At 37.1% G+C, this 10,677-nt stretch overlaps 1 long non-coding RNA gene across 1 annotated transcript in view; it reads right to left on the minus strand.

Annotated features, from left to right (window-relative positions):
• Window positions 1-10,223, minus strand: part of LOC123037648 — a 29,770-nt gene extending 19,547 nt beyond the window's left edge. Inside the window, exons 1-2 of the long non-coding RNA XR_006417596.1 lie at window positions 9,697-10,223; window positions 2,867-3,515 (exon numbers count right to left, since the gene is read on the minus strand). This is a non-coding gene — a long non-coding RNA (uncharacterized LOC123037648). The remainder of the gene's footprint in view (window positions 1-2,866; window positions 3,516-9,696) is intronic.
• Between the last annotated feature and the right edge of the window lie 454 nt (window positions 10,224-10,677).

Below are 10,677 nucleotides of genomic sequence, written 5' to 3' on the forward strand. Positions count from 1 at the left end.
AGACGCTATATGTTTTCATTTAATTATTATAGCAAGGAACTTCTTAATGAAACAATAAAAACAAAAAATACTGCCTTTTTCAACGTCACAGCTTATTTGACCCAGTTCATCAAATTAATTATAAACAAGAAAGGAAAGCTAACTTCGGGCGGAGCCGAAGTTGATATACCCTTGCAGAATATTCTGTATATTATATTCTCCAAAATTATTCATATGATGCATTCTTAATACTTATAAAATATCCCAACTTCCTAACTTTAAGAACACCAAAGTTATGGCATTTATGATCGTTCAGTTATATGGCAGCTATAGGATATAGTCGGCCGATCCTTATGAAATTTGATAGGTCGGACTGATTGGCCAAATATAAAAGCCATAGAAAATCCCAGCTTCCTAACTTTACAAACACCAAAATTATGGCATTTCCGATCAATCAGTTATATGGCAGCTATAGGATATAGTCGGCCGATCCCTGCGTGCAAAGGAAAGAAGGGTGTGTGCAAAGTTTGAACTCGATAGCTTTAAAACTGAGAGACTAGTTTGCGTAGAAACAGACAGACGGACAGACGGACATGGCTATATCATGGCAGATCAAGAATATATATACTTTATAGGGTCGGAGATGTCTCCTTCACTGCGTTGCACACTTTTGACCAAAATTATAATACCCTCTGCAAGGGTATAAAAATTGCTCATTGGACCCCAAAATATTACGTCATTTTCGCTGATGAGTAAAAATTTTATATTTTTGGGTCCGAAGGACGTTCTTACGTATTGCGTAAAGCCAATACAGAGCTGCAGGACAAACATCTAAAACCCACCGTTAAGCATGACGGCGTACACGTTATGGTTTGGGCCTGTAAGTCCGCAGCAGGAGTCGGAAACCTTAAATTTATTGAAAACACAATAGATAAAAATGTTTATCTCAATATCCTTAAGGATAATTTACTCCAAAGTGCTGAGAAATTGGGAAAAAAAACAGGGTTTTACCAAGACAATGACCCAAAGCAAAAGTCGAGTATAGTTCAATATGGGCTGGGTTATAATTGCCCCCATATAATGAAATCGACAGCTCAGTCACCCGATTTTAATGTTATTGAGAAATTTGTGGGCTTTGCTGGACTCAAAAATTCGGGAGCGCAATATTTCCAATAAAAATGACTTGAAGACGCCTTTGCTCTAAGAATGGGCTAAAATCACCCCAGAAACCACAAAAAAATTGGTCGAATCTATTCCCAATCGACTGAAGTCGGTTGTGGACCAAAAGAGCGGACATACCAAATACTAAAAGTTAAAAAAATATTTTTTTTGCAATTTTTTATAATTAATTTGATGAACTGGGTCAAATAAGCTGTGACGTTGAATAAGGCAGTATTTATAGTTTTTATTGTTTAATTAAGAAGTTCCTTGATATAATAAATAATTGAAAAAATATTTTTTAAGTTAAAACAACAGTTAACCTTTCTGCGTTTTATTTAATGGGTATCTCTTATGGTTCAGGAGTTTTACCTGTTTAATGTTGAAAAATAGGTGTGGGTCAAATAAGCTGTGAGCCACTGTATCTATACATATATATATGAAAAGAGGAGGCGACTGAGCGGTCGCGCATGCCAGACATGCCGTCTCAGCACTGTCCAGGCCCATAGTAGCGGGCGTTCCACAAGGTAGTGTGCTTGGCCCTACATTGTATACACTATTCTCTGACGACATGCCAAACCACTCGTCAATCACAGCACTTGCAGGAAGGGATACGCTGGTTGCAACCTACGCTGACGATACCGCGGTGCTCACCAGAAACAGCTCCATAGACCTGGCAAAAATAGGTCTCCAAGAATATCTAGATGCATTTCAGGAATGGGCTAGGATTTGGAACGTGTGCATCAATGCAGATAAATGCGCAAACGTGACCTTCGCAAATCGGGCGCTAAACTGCCCTTTGTGTGAACATCACATCATTCTAGACAGAAAGCTCAAACTCGAAAGCAATGTCAAGTCGCTGCTGCATTCTTATAGAACTAAGTTAAATCGCATGTCCTGGCTACTCTCCGCTAAAAACAAGCTTTCGCTGGACAACAAGGTTCGAATTTTCAAGTGCATTCCAGCTCCGAACTTTTTCTACGCAATACAGGTGTACGGTATCACAGCTAAAACCCACCTCAACAAAATACGGGTACTTCAAGCCAAGACGCTGAGGAGGATCTCAGGAGCTCCATGGTACATGAGAACGGCGGACATCGAGCCCGACTTCAAAGTACCAAAAATTGGGGATAAAATTCGGGCGATTGCACAAAAATACACGGAGAGGCTTGGAGGTCATCCTAACAGCCCAGCTAGGCGACTAACGCCGAGTCATCGCACTACGGTCAGGAGAATACTGAAACGCCATCATCCTCAAGACCTGCTGGCTCGGGTCTTGACCTAATGATTACCAGCAATGCTAAACTTAAATTTCTCGCATTTCCATAGCCTCAATGTATATAATTTTTCTATAATTTATATTTATTATGTGCTGCTGACATAACTAATTTTTCTGTATATTATTTCTGATTTGCTTAAGTTGCCCAGTTATGTAGGTAACAGTGCACCTATCTTTGTTACCATTTCGTTATTATTTCACAATAAATTATTATTTCACAATTACGCATTAATCCTCGGAACCCATTTGTTTTGGTATATTAATAAGTATGCTGTCATCATACTGTTGTTTTTATTAAGGGGTGGCACCTGCTATTAAAAACTTTTCCCTGAGTGATTTATTGATGGGCACTTATGCTGTCCTGATAATTTAATGTTTATGAAATAACGTTGAACGATACGGAAGCAGATATATATAGTGGTTAATTGTAAATAGTGAACAAAACTGCACCTGAGTTTAACGTTTATTATATTCGTTAACAAATAGGGTCTATCGAGAAATATAATCATAGGAGCACCAAGTTTTCTATTATGGCTATTAATTAAATTCACATCTATAAATCTTAAAAAATGTGGCCATATACATATAGGTACAGACTTTCGTCTTATTGGCAAGATACAGTGTCGTTATACATAGTAGAAATCGAACATTTAGGAAAGCTCGATATCATTTTTATTTTTAAAATATTTATGGTCCCTGCACGCTATCGTAGTCACGCTTATCAAATAGTCCTGTATCGTTATTCTGATATTTACAAAATATAATTTGTTACTTCATAATTTGTCATAAAATATCTTTAACAACATTTTTGGATACAATTTTCGGGCTTATTTTCACACGCATGGAAGGCTATATCCAATCTACGTCGGGTTATGGTGTTATCAAGTTAAGTAAGCAAAAGTCGAAATAACTAGACTTGATGGCGTCTTCCCACAGATATCCATATACCATCTACCATCCGTTGAACGGATTGTCCATTGTGCAAGCAGCACAGAACAAAACAAAAAGTAATAATTTTTTAAAATTTTTTTTCTGATTGTTCCTTTGGCAGCTATATGATATAGTCGCCCGATCCGGCTCGTTCTGACTTATATACTACCTGCAATAGAAAGACAACATTTGGGAAAGTTTCAATCAGATAGCTTTAAAACTGAGGGACAAGTTTGCGTAGAAACGGACGGACCGACGAACGGACGGACAGACGGACAGACGGACAGGGCTACTCTCCTGTTTTTGGGTTGTTCTCTTAAGCCGAGAACAAAACCTCTTTTTAGTGGCTGTGAGAGCGATATTTGTATTTTATGCTCAATGTTGCGTAACGCACAAACATGCGGTTCAATTCTGGAAAAACTAAGCTAACACACTAAGTCAGGGACCTACCACCTTATTCGATATTGTCGACTACGCAGATCTATTTTTGATAAGGTCGGATATCTGTTAAACTCATTGTTGTGCTAGACTCAAAGTATACCAAAGCTTAGGAAAGTACCATAGCTGAAGTAAAGACCAACGAAGGAGCTGGACAATTTATATCGAAATTAAGAACAACCGATCAAGTTTTTCCTCATCATCTTAAACCGGTTGCACAAAATCTACACAAACTTGACTGATACTCCGTTTTTTGCACGAATTTATAAAATGATAGAAGTAGAACTGAAAGGTGTGCTGTCAAGCTCCGATCGAGAAGAAAATAAGACAACGATGGCATCGGTCATATTCAATAATTAAAACGATTAAAAAACACACCAAATTCTACTGGCGTAAACCTTAACTTTTTTTTAACTTTTACTTTAAATTGTTTTAGACTTTACTTTTAAATTGTTTTAGAATTTATTCAAAATTAAGTTAAACAAGAACAATGACGTCAGCGCTAGCAGATAAATTCACTTTAGCGCCAGTACCATCTATTAGGGGCATATTTGTTATAAAACTGATTTAAAAAACAAGAAAGGAAAGCTAACTTCGGACGGAGCCGAAGTTGAAATACCCTTGCAGAATATTCTGCAAATTATATTCTCCAATATTATTCATATGTTGCATTCTTAATACTCATAAAAAATCCCAACTTCCTAACTTTAAAAACACCAAAGTTATGGCATTTCCAATCGTTCAGTTATGTATATGGCAGCTATAGAATATAGTCGGCCGATCCTTATGAAATTTGATATGTCGGATTGATTGGGCAAAAATAAAACCCATAGAAAATCCCAACTTCCTAACTTAACAAACACTAAAGTTATGGCATTTCCGATCAATCAGTTATATGGCAGCTATAGGATATAGTCGGCCGATCCTTATGAAATTTGGTACGTCGGATTGACTGGGCAAAAATAAAGCCCATAGAAAATCCCAACTTCCTAACTTAACAAACACTAAAGTTATGGCATTTCCGATCAATCAGTTATATGGCAGCTATAGGATATAGTCGGCCGATCCTTATGAAATTTGGTACGTCGGATTGATTGGGCAAAAATAAAGCCCAGAGAAAATCCCAACTTCCTAACTTAACAAACACTAAAGTTATGGCATTTCCGATCAATCAGTTATATGGCAGCTATAAGATATAGTCGGCCGATCCTTATGAAATTTGGTAGGTCGGATTAATTGGCCAAATATAACACCCAAAGAAAATCCCAACTTCCTAACCTTACAAACACCAAAGTTATGGCATTTCCGATCAATCAGTTATATGGCAGCTATAGGATATAGTCGGCCGATCCCGGCCGTTCCGACTTATATACTGCGTGCAAAGGAAAGAAGGGTGTGTGCAAAGTTTCAATTCGATATCTTTAAAACTGAGAGACTAGTTCGCGTAGAAACAGACAGACGGACAGACAGACGGACAGACAGACGGACAGACAGACGGACAGACGGACAGACGGACAGACGGACAGACGGACATGGCTATATCAACTCAGGAGGTGATCCTGATCAAGAATATATATACTTTATAGGGTCGGAGATGTCTCCTTCACTGCGTTGCACACTTTTGACCAAAATTATAATACCCTCTGCAAGGGTATAAAAATTACGTTTTTTGATAGTCGTGGAGTTCGACACTATAGTGTTCTTCTTGTTAAGATTCTTGTTTCTATACATTTTCAATTTAAAATATAGTGATTTGAAATAACGTTCAAAGAGGAATGAAGAGAACCAAAGATAAAAACAAACTTTATACCCGTTACTCGTAGAGTAAAAGTTTAGTTGTTCATGAGAACTCCAGCGTTTGAATCTCTAGCTTAGTTCGTCCGTTTACTAAAAATATTCTAAGCATTCTGTGACATCATTTCGTGAACCACTGTACTTTGAAAATAAAGTTTTTTTTGTGCTTAAATTTACTTTTCATTAGACTTTGAAAGGCGTATTGTATCCATAATATTAGTTTTCCGAAAAGCCAATGAAAAGCATTAACAAAAAACATTTTTATCCATGAAAATCAAATTTTGGTTTGGATACTAAAATACAGAGAAGTTTAATCATCAACACCAAGTATGTATATGGTGAATAATAATACTATTAACATATCACAGCTTATTTGAACCAACCACTTCTTACTCCGATTTCTCGGAACTCGTTGAACGAATTACGGGAATTCCTTTTGCTACATATGTCTTCATTCGTGTTCGAAGGAATTTGTTTCCTAAATTTTAGCCATAATTCGACACTGTCGAAGAACGGGAGATATCCAGCAAATAAGCTTTATAGGTAACTCTTTGAACACGTCATGGGCTTTTGTATCTTTGAAACCCGTTGAGTTAAGAACCTTAAAATCAACACATATAAAAAGTGCAAAGGATCCCTATCAGTTTTATAAGTTTGTTAAACCCATCTTACTTTACGAATTACGGGTATACAAGGTATAAAATAAAACATCAAAATATATTGCAAAATTAAAATTTTCATATTTTTGATATAGAAATCTCGGGTAACAATTTTTGATGTTTCCCGTTCCATCATTTCGTTAACCACTTTACATTGAAAATAAGGTTTTTTCCGAGTCATTCTTTTTCTTTTCGTCAGACTTTCATAGGCGTATTAGTTAATTTTTGCGGAAAGCATTGACAGAAAAAAAACCTTTTTTATAAAAAAAAATTTGGTTTCGATAAATAACTACAGTGACACACAGCTTATTTGACCCACACCTAATTTTTAACATTAAACAGCTATAACTCCTGAACCATAAGAGATACCCATAAAAATAAAACGCAGAAAGGTTAACTTTTGTTTTAACTTAAAAAATATGTTTTCATTTATTTATTATAGCAAGGAACTTCTTAATGAAACAATAAAAACAAAAAATACTGCCTTTTTCAACGTCACAGCTTATTTGACCCAGTTCATCAAATTAATTATAAACAAGAAAGGAAAGCTAACTTCGGGCGGAGCCGAAGTTGATATACCCTTGCAGAATATTCTGTATATTATATTCTCCAAAATTATTCATATGATGCATTCTTAATACTTATAAAATATCCCAACTTCCTAACTTTAAGAACACCAAAGTTATGGCATTTATGATCGTTCAGTTATATGGCAGCTATAGGATATAGTCGGCCGATCCTTATGAAATTTGATAGGTCGGATTGATTGACCAAATATAAAACCCATAGGAAATTCCAGCTTCCTAACTTTACAAACACCAAAGTTATGGCATATCCGATCAATCAGTTATATAGCAGCTATAGGATATAGTCGGCCGATCCTTATGAAATTTGGTAGGTCGGACTGATTGGCCAAATATAAAAGCCATAGAAAATCCCAGCTTCCTAACTTTACAAACACCAAAATTATGGCATTTCCGATCAATCAGTTATATGGCAGCTATAGGATATAGTCGGCCGATCCCTGCGTGCAAAGGAAAGAAGGGTGTGTGCAAAGTTTGAACTCGATAGCTTTAAAACTGAGAGACTAGTTTGCGTAGAAACAGACAGACGGACAGACGGACATGGCTATATCATGGCAGATCAAGAATATATATACTTTATAGGGTCGGAGATGTCTCCTTCACTGCGTTGCACACTTTGGACCAAAATTATAATACCCTCTGCAAGGGTATAAAAATTGCTCATTGGACCCCAAAATATTACGTCATTTTCGCTGATGAGTAAAAATTTTATATTTTTGGGTCCGAAGGACGTTCTTACGTATTGCGTAAAGCCAATACAGAGCTGCAGGACAAACATCTAAAACCCACCGTTAAGCATGACGGCGTACACGTTATGGTTTGGGCCTGTAAGTCCGCAGCAGGAGTCGGAAACCTTAAATTTATTGAAAACACAATAGATAAAAATGTTTATCTCAATATCCTTAGGGATAATTTACTCCAAAGTGCTGAGAAATTGGGAAAAAAAACAGGGTTCTACCAAGACAATGACCCAAAGCAAAAGTCGAGTATAGTTCAATATGGGCTGGGTTATAATTGCCCCCATATAATGAAATCGCCAGCTCAGTCACCCGATTTTAATGTTATTGAGAAATTTGTGGGCTTTGCTGGACTCAAAAATTCGGGAGCGCAATATTTCCAATAAAAATGACTTGAAGACGGCTTTGCTCTAAGAATGGGCTAAAATCACCCCAGAAACCACAAAAAAATTGGTCGAATCTATTCCCAATCGACTGAAGTCGGTTGTGGACCAAAAGAGCGGACATACCAAATACTAAAAGTTAAAAAAATATTTTTTTTGCAATTTTTTATAATTAATTTGATGAACTGGGTCAAATAAGCTGTGACGTTGAATAAGGCAGTATTTATAGTTTTTATTGTTTAATTAAGAAGTTCCTTGATATAATAAATAATTGAAAAAATATTTTTTAAGTTAAAACAACAGTTAACCTTTCTGCGTTTTATTTAATGGGTATCTCTTATCGTTCAGGAGTTTTACCTGTTTAATGTTGAAAAATAGGTGTGGGTCAAATAAGCTGTGAGCCACTGTATCTATACATATATATATGAAAAGAGGAGGCGACTGAGCGGTCGCGCATGCCAGACATGCCGTCTCAGCACTGTCCAGGCCCATAGAAGCGGGCGTTCCACAAGGTAATGTGCTTGGCCCTACATTGTATACACTATTCTCTGACGACATGCCAAACCACTCGTCAATCACAGCACTTGCAGGAAGGGATACGCTGGTTGCAACCTACGCTGACGATACCGCGGTGCTCACCAGAAACAGCTCCATAGACCTGGCAAAAATAGGTCTCCAAGAATATCTAGATGCATTTCAGGAATGGGCTAGGATTTGGAACGTGTGCATCAATGCAGATAAATGCGCAAACGTGACCTTCGCAAATCGGGCGCTAAACTGCCCGAGTGTGACGCTTAATGGTAGAGTGTTAACTCACTCAACATCACACAAATATCTAGGAGTCATTCTAGACAGAAAGCTCAAACTCGAAAGCAATGTCAAGTCGCTGCTGCATTCTTATAGAACTAAGTTAAATCGCATGTCCTGGCTACTCTCCGCTAAAAACAAGCTTTCGCTGGACAACAAGGTTCGAATTTTCAAGTGCATTCCAGCTCCGAACTTTTTCTACGCAATACAGGTGTACGGTATCACAGCTAAAACCCACCTCAACAAAATACGGGTACTTCAAGCCAAGACGCTGAGGAGGATCTCAGGAGCTCCATGGTACATGAGAACGGCGGACATCGAGCCCGACTTCAAAGTACCAAAAATTGGGGATAAAATTCGGGCGATTGCACAAAAATACACGGAGAGGCTTGGAGGTCATCCTAACAGCCCAGCTAGGCGACTAACGCCGAGTCATCGCACTACGGTCAGGAGAATACTGAAACGCCATCATCCTCAAGACCTGCTGGCTCGGGTCTTGACCTAATGATTACCAGCAATGCTAAACTTAAATTTCTCGCATTTCCATAGCCTCAATGTATATAATTTTTCTATAATTTATATTTATTATGTGCTGCTGACATAACTAATTTTTCTGTATATTATTTCTGATTTGCTTAAGTTGCCCAGTTATGTAGGTAACAGTGCACCTATCTTTGTTACCATTTCGTTATTATTTCACAATAAATTATTATTTCACAATTACGCATTAATCCTCGGAACCCATTTGTTTTGGTATATTAATAAGTATGCTGTCATCATACTGTTGTTTTTATTAGGTGTTGCACCTGCTATTAAAAACTTTTCCCTGAGTGATTTATTGATGGGCACTTATGTTGTCCTGATAATTTAATGTTTATGAAATAACGTTGAACGATACGGAAGCAGATATATATAGTGGTTAATTGTAAATAGTGAACAAAACTGCACCTGAGTTTAACGTTTATTATATTCGTTAACAAATAGGGTCTATCGAGAAATATAATCATAGGAGCACCAAGTTTTCTATTATGGCTATTAATTAAATTCACATCTATAAATCTTAAAAAATGTGGCCATATACATATAGGTACAGACTTTCGTCTTATTGGCAAGATACAGTGTCGTTATACATAGTAGAAATCGAACATTTAGGAAAGCTCGATATCATTTTTATTTTTAAAATATTTATGGTCCCTGCACGCTATCGTAGTCACGCTTATCAAATAGTCCTGTATCGTTATTCTGATATTTACAAAATATAATTTGTTACTTCATAATTTGTCATAAAATATCTTTAACAACATTTTTGGATACAATTTTCGGGCTTATTTTCACACGCATGGAAGGCTATATCCAATCTACGTCGGGTTATGGTGTTATCAAGTTAAGTAAGCAAAAGTCGAAATAACTAGACTTGATGGCGTCTTCCCACAGATATCCATATACCATCTACCATCCGTTGAACGGATTGTCCATTGTGCAAGCAGCACAGAACAAAACAAAAAGTAATAATTTTTTAAAATTTTTTTTCTGATTGTTCCTTTGGCAGCTATATGATATAGTCGCCCGATCCGGCTCGTTCTGACTTATATACTACCTGCAATAGAAAGACAACATTTGGGAAAGTTTCAATCAGATAGCTTTAAAACTGAGGGACAAGTTTGCGTAGAAACGGACGGACCGACGAACGGACGGACAGACGGACAGACGGACAGGGCTACTCTCCTGTTTTTGGGTTGTTCTCTTAAGCCGAGAACAAAACCTCTTTTTAGTGGCTGTGAGAGCGATATTTGTATTTTATGCTCAATGTTGCGTAACGCACAAACATGCGGTTCAATTCTGGAAAAACTAAGCTAACACACTAAGTCAGGGATCTACCACCATTTTATTTGGTATTGTCGACTACGCAGATCTATTTTTGATAAGGTC

This window comes from Drosophila rhopaloa, unplaced genomic scaffold (genome assembly GCF_018152115.1).
Source record: "Drosophila rhopaloa isolate 14029-0021.01 unplaced genomic scaffold, ASM1815211v1 contig_190, whole genome shotgun sequence".
Classification (NCBI taxonomy): Eukaryota; Metazoa; Arthropoda; class Insecta; order Diptera; family Drosophilidae; genus Drosophila; species Drosophila rhopaloa.